This window comes from Rhinatrema bivittatum, chromosome 6 (genome assembly GCF_901001135.1).
Source record: "Rhinatrema bivittatum chromosome 6, aRhiBiv1.1, whole genome shotgun sequence".
NCBI lineage: Eukaryota > Metazoa > Chordata > Amphibia > Gymnophiona > Rhinatrematidae > Rhinatrema > Rhinatrema bivittatum.
The window spans coordinates 206,398,378-206,409,046 of record NC_042620.1 but is presented as its reverse complement, the minus strand read 5'-3'; positions in this window follow the sequence as shown (position 1 = coordinate 206,409,046).

Sequence of the window (10,669 nt, the reverse complement as noted above, 5' to 3'; positions counted from 1 at the left end):
GCAGCCTAAATCTCCCACCAGCGGAGCCAGGGATTGGATGTACACGGGGAGAGATTGATAATATCTCCCCCAGATCTCCTGGAAGAGCCTTTTCTTGTGAGATGTAAACCTTTGGTACATAGATCCATATTCCAGCTGATATAATGCCATCATAAGTGCGGACCATAGGTCCTCCGTGGGGGCTGCTGTCTCTATCCAATGAAGCATGATACATTTTTTAGCAATTAGGCATATTGTCTATATTAAGACTACTCTCCCCGGTATCATTGTTCAGGAGACAGAAAGAGCAAGATCAAGAAATGTCCATGAGAGGGATGTTAGTGAAATTATGAAAAGATACTTTAAGAATATGGCAGTGCCCTTTAGGGGTACACAGATTCGTATATATCCAGATTTTGCCCCAGTAACACAGGAGACGAGAATTTCTAGTGCTCTGCCCAAGTAGTCTCTTTGGGGTTTTCATTTGTATTAAAATACCCCTGTAAGTGCGTAATTAAGTCTTCAACAGAATGCTTTATTTTCTTCTATCCGGAACAATTAAAATCTTTCCTTAATGCTAGGAGGGTAGTTATAACTCTCTCTAATAATTAGCACTAGAGTGGATCATGTAGTAATAAGCTCCTGTGACACGTTAAAGCCCTATGTAAAGGATGTTTCTGCTTTATTAGTCTCCAATTATTTTTCTGCCCTCAGATCAAAGTTTCTTTAAGGGGAAATGCAATTGTTCTGTAATAAGATGAATGTGAAATTGTTTTTCTTCTTTCTTTTTTTTTTCTTGTTAAGTATTGAACTTGCATATCCATTTTCTTTTAGTAAGATGATGTCTTGCTGTAATGTTAAATTAGAAAAAAAAAAAAAAAAAAAGAAATGTCCATGAGAAAGAGAGATGAGAGCCGGCGACAAATACTGTCCCAAAAAGATTGTCTCTGGTTATGTCCAGAGATACAATGAATCAATGTAGCTGCAGGATGTTTGCATTTAAGACAAGAATCAGATGTAATGAGCCCCATTTTATAAGCTCTCGCAGGAGAGTAAGCAGTACGGTGGAAAATTCTTTGCTGCAGTTCCTGTAGCCCAACATTGTTGGTCATTTTATAAATTGAGAGATAAGAGTTCTTGAGCATATGAACTTCCAGCTCTTCTCCACAGTCCCTCGACCATTTGAGCAGTAGGGTGGAATAAATATCATATTTTTGTAGAGTTATAGAAAGCATACAAACAAGATAAAGTACCTTTCTTTCCTATAAAACATTCAAACAAGTCAGCATGCAGTGAGTTATCAATTTCACCGACTATCCCCTTTAGAACTCCCTGGACAGACTCCTTCAGATAGCCGTAGATTAAAAAGTGATGGGTTCGTAAACCCAGTTGTGCTTGACAGGGTTCAAAGGTATATATTTTCCCCGTATTAGGGTCTAACAAGTCCTTGAGGGGTCAATTTGGTGCATATGAAAGGTGTGTTTCTCTGGGAGAAGAGACAGGGAATCCAGAGTGGAGCCCCGTATCAGATATTGTAGGGTAAGTGGGTAGGCAGATCAAGGAGTTTGCATGTAAGTCCCCAGATCTTTCTGACTGTTTGGATTAAGCTGAAACATTTTGGCATTTTCTGTAAAAGCTGATTCGAGAAATGCAAAATATAACTAGGGTCCCACGGTGCACATATACCCCATATCATATGGGGGTCTGTATACTCTGAGGAGCCAAGCACCCAATCACCCAAGAAATGCAAATTGGCCACCCAGGAATATAACATGAAATTTGGTAAACCATAATCACCCTGTACTCTAGGGGTGGTCAGTGTGGAATTTGGAAGCCAGGGTTTTTTCCCCCTCCAAACAAACTTTCTCACTGCTTTTTGGATTGACCTGTGATCTTTAGAGATAAGGATAAAAGGAAGCATCAAAAATTTATATATTAACTGTGGGGCAACTACCATTTTGATCACAGCTATACGGCCATGCAGAGATAATGGAAGGGTCTGCCAACCTTCCAGTATCTTGGTTGCTTTTTCAATTGCTGGGGGGACATTTAGGGCATACCACTTCTTGGGGTTGGAATGAATAACGCCCAAATATTTGATAGTAGAAGCAGCCCATTTTACTGGGAAATCTGGCCATGTGCCCTTCAGTGAGCTCCGGATATCTATTCTTCGGTTTTAAACAAATTTAGTTTGAACCCGGATAGGGCCTGATAAGTTGTAAACACCCGCAACGCATTTGGAAGGGTGGTGTGTGCGTGTGTCAATAAAAGCAAAATATCATCTGCAAACAAGAGTGTAGTATACATTTGGGTTCCCACAGGAATACCCACGACTCCCGGTGTGATTTTCAATTTACTCACTAGCGGTTCCACCGTCATTATAAACAAGAGAGGTAAGAGAGGGCATCCCTGTCTAGTGCCTCTTGCTAGGTGAAATTCTTCAGATAGCAACCCATTAACTAGGATCTATGCCATGGGATTAGTGTATAGGAGTGTAATGTAATCATAAATCTTGCCGGTGAATCCCAACTTGTGTAAAACCTGTCTTAAGAAGGGCCAGGCAACCCTGCCAAAGGCCTTCTCGGCGTCACAAGTCACTAGCAGGGGTTCAGGAAGAGCAGATAAATTACATGTTTCTAGAGCAGTTAGCACCTTATGTAAATTGACTGTAGACCACCTTCCGACCACAAAACCAACCTGGTCCGGAGATACCAACAATGGTATGAGGGGTTTTAACCGGTTAGCAAGGATTTTAACATAGATCTTGATATCCAAATTTAGCCAGGAGATCGGCATATATTAGGAGGGAAGTGTGGGGTCCCTACCTGCTTTTGGAAGGACAACTATAGTGGCCGTTCTCATGGTGGCCGGCATTGTCTTTTGCTCAACCATGGTTTCAAACACGGCTGGAGCAGCGGGGCCAAATCAGCAGACAGGGACTTATAAAAATTTGCCGTCATCCCATCGGGACCTGGGGCCTTGTGGTCAGGGAGCGTTTTTATTGCCTCCAAAACCTTGATAGTCTCTATGGGCCGCTGTATCCGAGTCTGTTATTCTGGTGTCAGGCTGGGCAAGGGGACTGACCGGAGGAACTCAGCTATATCAGTGTCATCCACCGGGTCAGCTGAATACAGCGTGCGATAATAGTCCGAGAATATCTGTGCAATCTTGGCAGATGAGGACTTAATTATCCCCTGGGGGTCCTTAAGATTAGCAATGAACTTTGAGGATTCTTGTGCCTTCAATAAGTGCATAAGAAGGTGTCCCGCTTTATTGCCAAACTGATAGAAATTAAATTGCCTGTGATGTAAGGCTTTGGCAGCTCTAGCATGCAACAATTCATTTAGAGCCACTTGAAGCATCTTAAACTGGGGTAGCAGAGTGCTATTCCCGTGAATAAGCATTTTCCGCTTAAGAGCCCTCATTTGTTTTTCCAGGGAGAGGATATCTTTATCTAGTTTCTCTCTCTGAAAACTAGCATAGCTGATTATGTCCCCTCATATTACAGTTTTTGCGGTTTCCCATAGGAGGATCGGATCATCACTATGCTGCTGATTAAATTGTAGGAACTCGCGCCATTTCTTTTATAGTAACATCGGGATTTCGGGGTCAGCAGCTACGTGTGATGGGAGTCTCCACTGGCTCTCGGAAGGACAACTCCGCAGCCCAAATGTCCCCACTACCGGGCAATGGTCAGAAATGGATAGCATTTCAATAGAGGATCTGAAAAATCCGGAAAATACAGATTCAGAAATAAACAGATAGTCTATTTGTGAGCTTGTGAGATGTGCCCTGGCAAAATGCATAAATTTACGCTCTCCAGGGTGAAGGGTTCACCACAAGTCCAACAGGTTTAGATGCTTGCAGAGGAAATTAGGATCTTTGAGTTCACTAATTTGGTGGCCCCTCTCGACGGTTGTCTGTCTAGTATTGGGTCTATAGCAAAGTTAAAATATCCTCCAATTATGATGGGGTAATTTCCCAGCTTTGTAAAATAAGCGAGCAAACCAGTATAGAAGGAATGATCATAGGAATTGGGGGCATATACAGAAGCCAAAATCAGTGGAGACCCCATTAAAAGCCCTCTGACTATTACAAATTTTCCCTGGGGGTCCACAATGGTTTCCTGGGCTTTGAAGGATACCGACTTATGAATGAGAATCACCACCCCTCTGCTTTTGGATGTAGCCATGGCATAGAAAACCTGTGCTACCCATTTATTCAACAATTTTAGGGTTTCCTCCAGCAGATGAGTCTTTTGGATGAAAGCCACTTTAGCCTGGATACGATTTAGTCACGTGAGTACCTTTTTCCCCTTTGATTGGGGTGCCCAAACTGGAGAATTTCCAAGTCACCATCTCTAATGCCATTTCAGATCAGTTTCAGAGATATGTCGCAAATAGTGAAGACATCTCTAGACTGAAAAGTCCCCCTCGCCCAATGCTGGCTCTCAGCCACCAAAGCCTCCCCAGTCAAACAATAATCATCAGCATGAACATGGTAAAACAATACACTGGGTACATTCTCTGTTGCAATTATAGCTATATTGAGATGCTCTGTAATTTCCCCTTCCCTCCCCCCTCTCCCATCTGAGACCCACATTCAGCTTGAGTAAAACAGCAGCCGAACGGGGTTCTGGGCGAGAGGTCCCCTCCTCCCCCCCCAAAAAAAATCACCAAAAATCCCTATACAGGGATAGAGAACGTAGATGGAGAAAAATGTGTTCGACAACCATACCCTCTCATGTAGTAGGAAAAAAAAAAACAGGTCATCCCAAAATCATATCACAAAACTGTATTAACTACTCAATGTATTTATTTATTTATTTAAAGTCTCTTCTATACCGATAGCCGTTCACACATCGCATCGGTTTACATCAGAACAAATAACTTTTGGGCGGGGCCCTTACAGGTAACATTCGAGGACATAACTACTAAACTAATTACACTAATAAAATAAGGCGTATCATGAGCAAAAAATAGTAAGCAGTAACTATAGATAAAGCTGAATGGCAAAACAGGTAATTTAAAAATAAATAAAAAGAAAAACTATAATAGAACAAAATATAATAACATAACTGCAATGTACATTTTTTTTTAGCATTCCTACTCAATTGACAGGGGGGGGTGGGGGGTAACAGATCCACTATTCGACTTGTTACTCGCTTGCTGTTGGAGATTTTTTATGAGTGGGAGGGGGAGTAAAAACGTCACTCGTCTGGTCCTGTGGGCTTCAGTACTTGCAGTCTGCGTGTAAAAAAAGAAAAGAAAAGAAACCAGGCCTCACCGCTGCAGAACGAGCTGTAATAAGTCTAGGTCCCCAAGTAGCCGGACCGTCAAATGTATAGAAAAGCATGCCCAGCATCATTGAGCATCACATATATTACCACTGCTGAATCTAAGTAGATTCACCACTCTAACATAGCTTTTCCTGCTGGCTCAGCTCCGTGGTCGATCAGGAATTTGCAGTTTGCTTGGTCCCATGTAAGCCCTGCACATATTCACGGGCCTCAGTGGCCGAGGTGAAGATCCTGGTGGAGCCTTGGTGTGAAATCCGTAATCTTGCAGGGAACATCAGCGCAAACCAGTTCTTTTTATTAAAAAGATCATTGCAGACTCCATTGAATTCCTTCATCTGAAGTGTGACCCTGGGCGAAAAATCTTGAAATACAAGCATGCGGTGGGTGTCACAGAAGAACTCTCTAGCTTTACGATAGTGTTATAGCACTAAAGATTTATGGGCAAAGTGAAGAAAGCGAGTGATGACTACTCGCGGACGCCGCTCCCGTTCTGCCTCGGTCTTCCGTCCCAACCTGTGTGCCCATTCCAGAAGACCTCCGGATGGCGATGCAATGGAGGGGACAATACTGAGGAGCCAGGCCTCCAGTAAGCGAGATAAATCTGATCCACCAAGGTTTTGGGGAAGCCGGCAAATCGTAAATTATTCTGGCGCGAGCGATTTTCTAAGTCGCCTAACTTTTCAACGCTGCTCTTCACCTGTTTTTCCAATTCCCCCACATGCCATTCTAAAGCACCAACGTTGTCCTCGATGAGTAAGATGCGGCCTTCCACCCTTTCCACACGAGAATCAAAGTCGGAGAGTGAGGCTCGTACCTTTGCCATATGCTCCAAAATTTGGTGCAGACGCATATCTAGAGCCGATACCACCACTTATGATATTTTATCTTCTAGCGTTTCCTCTTTCGGAGCGTCAACATCCATGTGCGCGGCAGCCATTTTAGGGTCTGGGGCCTTCACCTTCTCTTTTTTTACTGCACAGGAGGCCATGCGTCTTTAATTCGTACCATTCAGACAAGTCCCCAGTGCCCCACAATATGTCATTGAGCAGTGATGGCAAAACAGCGGGATGTTCGTGATGGTGGAAGGTTTAGCTGGGGTGGTAGAAGGAGCTCAGATTAGCTGCTGCCTACAGAGCCCACCACATCACGTGATCTCATAGTAACTCATCTTTATGAAACAACCGCAACATAGCTCTATACGGCTCCAATCCCAGAGGAATTTCCCCATCCTCCAGGGAGTAAGTATTGGCTTCATCATCCATGACATCTCGGACCCTATCGGGGAGATCCGCAGAAAATCTAGTTGTACTCTGATGCTAACCCGAAGCACCAGGCGTGAAGGATTTCACCGCCTAAAATCCTGACCTGTTAAGATTGGCAGGGGCCAAGGGCTGCACCTGAAGAAAAGACTGCAGTCCTTGAAAAAATTCTATCCAGGAAAAGGCAGAGGGATCCCTGCCAAAACCAGGGGGCATCTGCCCTGTGCCCACTGAACTACCTTCCCCCGCTGACAAACCAGTTAGCAAATGTTGCTTACCTGTAACAGGTGTTCTCACAGGACAGCAGGATGTTAGTCCTCACATATGGGTGACATCATCAGGATGGAGCCCAATCACGGAAAACTTCTGTCAAAGTTTCCAGAACTTTGACTGGCTCCTACTGGGCATGCCCAGCATGGCACCAACCCTGCAGCCAGCAGGGGTCTCCCTTCAGTCTTATTTGAAAGCTACAGGCATTGCCGAAAAATAAAATAACAAAACGTGACGAACCCAACACCACAGGGCGGCGGGCGGGTTTCGTGAGGACTAACATCCTGCTGTCCTGTGAGAACACCTGTTACAGGTAAGCAACATTTGCTTTCTCACAGGACAAGCAGGATGGTAGTCCTCACATATGGGTGAGTACCGAGCTGAGGATGTCTGAATATGCACCAAATGTATCCAACGGCGTGCAACAGGCACAACAACTGGGATGGAATTTGGTAGAGGGCATCCTGAACTCCACCGGGCAGGTGGAAGGGTGTAGGTACATCACGTTGGAAATAAGTTACGCAGGACAGACTGGCCGAAGATGGAATCTTGTCTTCCGGCTTTGTCCAAGCAATAGTGGGCTGCGAAAGTGTGGAGAAAACTCCAGGTGGCAGCCCTGCAAATGTCAGGAAGCGGCACTGATAGTAGGTGTGCTACTGAAGTCGCCATGGCCCTCACAGAGTGTGCTTTGACACGGTCTTGAAAGGGAATGCCTGCTTGCTGATAGCAAAGCGATATGTAGTCCGCCAACCAGGAGGAGTCTGCTTACCCACAGGTTGCCCTAATTTATTGGGATGGAAAGAGACGAATAACTGAGTACTCTTCCTGTGGGCAACTGTACGGTCTAGGTAGAAACCTAGAGCACATTTACAGTCAAGGGTATGCAGAGCATGTTCCCCTAGATTGGAATGGGGCCTGGGAAAGAAGGTAGGTAGTATGATGGATTGATTAATGTGAAACTCCGAAACTACCTTAGGTAAAAATTTAGGGTGAGTGCGGAGTACCACCCGGTCCTGCAGGAGTTTAGTGTAAGGCGGATTGGTAACTAGGGCCTGTAACTCACTAACCCTACGAGCTGAAGTGATAGCCAAAAAGAAAATCACTTTCCATGTGAGATATTTTAGGTCACAGGAGTGAAGAGGCTCGAATGGTGGTTTCATGAGCCGACCAAGAACCAGATTAAGGTCCCAAGAAGGGGCCGGAGGACATAAAGGTGGCTTGATATGGAGCAAGCCCTTTAAAAAGCGTGTTACGAGGGGTTGTACTGATATAGGAACCTCCCTGACACCTTTATGGAAGGCGGCTACCGCACTGACATGCATTCGGATTGAAGAGGTCTTTAAACCTGACTGACAAATGCCAGAGATAGTCCAAAAACCTTGGGATTGGACAGGAAAAGGGATCAAGGGACTGCGAAGTGCACCATGATGTGTACCTTTTCCATTTATAGGAATAAGATTTTCTTGTGGAAGGATTTCGCGAAGCAATCAGGACACAAGAAACCGAATCTGAAAGGTTAAGTGGTTGAAGGATTAACCTTTCAACATCCATGCCGTCAGGGACAAGGCCCGAAGATTGGGATGGTGTAGGCATCCGTTGTTTTGAGTGATCAGATGCGGGTCCATTCCCAAGGGAATGTGCCTGCGGATGGAGAGATCCTGGAGTATAGGAAACCACACTTGGCGTGGCCAGTGAGGTGCTATCAGGATCATGGTTCCCTTGTCCTGACGCAGTTTCATAAGAGTCTTTGAAAGAAGAGGAAGTGGAGGGAATGCATAGAGCAGACCGGTTGCCCACGAGAGGGAGAATGCATCTCTGGGCTGAGAGCACTCGCTCCGAATGAGGGAGCAGTAGTTGTCCACTTTGTGGTTCTGAGGGGACGCAAAGAGGTCTGTCTGGGGGTATCCCCATTGGTGAAAGATTGAGGTCGCTACCGAGGGGTTGAGAGACCACTCGTGTGGCTGGAAGACATGACCTAGTTTGTCTGCCAAGACATTGTCCACTCCTGGCAAGTAGGTGGCCCTGAGGTACATCGAGTGGGAGAGCGCTTCCAACCAAATTTGTGCAGCTTCCTGACACAGAAGGAAGGAGCCTGTGCCTCCCTGCTTGTTGATGTACCACATGGCCACCTGGTTGTCCGTCTGAATCAGGATGACGTGATTTGACAGGCGTTCCTGAAAAGCCCTGAGAGCATATCGCATTGCGAGAAGTTCTAGGAAGCTTATTTGATGTTTGGCTTCCCCTGGAGACCAAGACCCTTGTGTCTGTAGATTGTCCACGTGGGCTCCCCACCCGAGGTTGGAAGCGTCGGTGGTGAGAATGAGTTGAGGATGTGGCACTTGAAAGGGCAGACCCTGGAGGAGATTGTTGTGATTTGTCCACCAGGCGAGAGACAGACGGAGTGAGTCTGTGATGTGGACAATGGTTGACAGAGGCTGAACAGCTTGAATCCATTGTGACCTCAGAGTCCAATGCATGAGTCTCATGGCCAGACGGGCCATTGGTGTGACATGGACTGAGGACTCCATGTGTCCTAAAAGGACGAGGAATTGGTGAGCTGTTGCTGTATGCTGAGACTGCAACTGGTGAGCAAGAGACACGAGGGTTAGCGCTCGTTGTTGAGGGAGAAAGGCTTTTGCCTGCAAGGTGTCCAAGTCTGCCCCAATGAACGACAAGGTTTGAGATGGGACTAAATAGGATTATTCGTAATTGACGAGAAATCCTAGAGAAATTAGAGTGTGTAGGGTCAGATTGAGGGACGACCGAGCAGCTTGCTGGGTTGGAGCCCTGATTAACCAGTCGTCCAGATAGGGTTAGACGTGAACACCTTCTTCCCCGAGAAAAGCTGCGACAACCACGAGACATTTGGTAAAGACTCGTGGTGCCGATGCTAGGCCGAACGGAAGCACGCAGTATTGATAGTGCTTTGGGCCTACTAAAAACCTGAGGTACTTGCGATGAGCTGGAGTTATCGCAATGTGTGTGTATGCGTCCTGAAGGTCCAGAGAGCAGAGCCAGTCTCCTCTTTGCAGAAGAAGTAGAAGTGAGCCCAAGGTTACCATCTTGAACTTTTCTCGCTGTAGGTACTTGTTGAGAGCATGTAGGTCCAGAATTGGACGAACTCCCCGGATTTTTTGGGGATCAAAAAGTACCGGGAATAGAATCCTAGACCTTGCTGCAAGAGTGGGACAGGTTCTATTGCTCTTAACTGGAGAAGAAGGGAAATCTCCTGCTCCAGAAGGATAGAATGGTCGAATACTCGCCATGCTTGCAGAGGTGGTGAGTCCGGTGGAAGAGCAAGAAAGTTTAGGTGGTAACCCTGAGCAATGATTGCTAGCACCCATTGGTCGGTCGTGATTGACTGCCACATGTTGTGAAAGTGGCACAATCGACCTCCCACTGGTATGCTTGGCAGAGGAATCAGGCTGCCGCTCTCCAAGTGAAAGTCAAAAACCTGCAGCAGGCCCTGGCTGGGGAGCTGCTTGTGGCTTTTGCTTTCGGGCCTGGCGAGGCTGAGGTTTTTGAGAAGGCCTTGTAGTTCGGGACCTTGCTGGTGGAGGATAGTACTTCCTTGGACGGAAGAATGACTTCTTAGAGTCCTTCCTAAAGGGCTGTCTTGAGGGTAAGTCGGAAGGTATCGATGAGAGCTGTTTAACGGTCTCATGATGGTCCTTTAATTCAGCCACTAGTTGCTGGATCTGTTCACCGAACAGATTGTCTCCTACACATGGTAGGTCAGGTAGCCTGTCTTGTACTTCTGGCCGAAAGTCAGAAGATTTGAGCCAGGCCCATCGTCTTGCCGAAAAGGCAGCTGCAGACACTCTAGTAGAGGTGTCGAAGATATCGTAAGCTGTTCTTATCT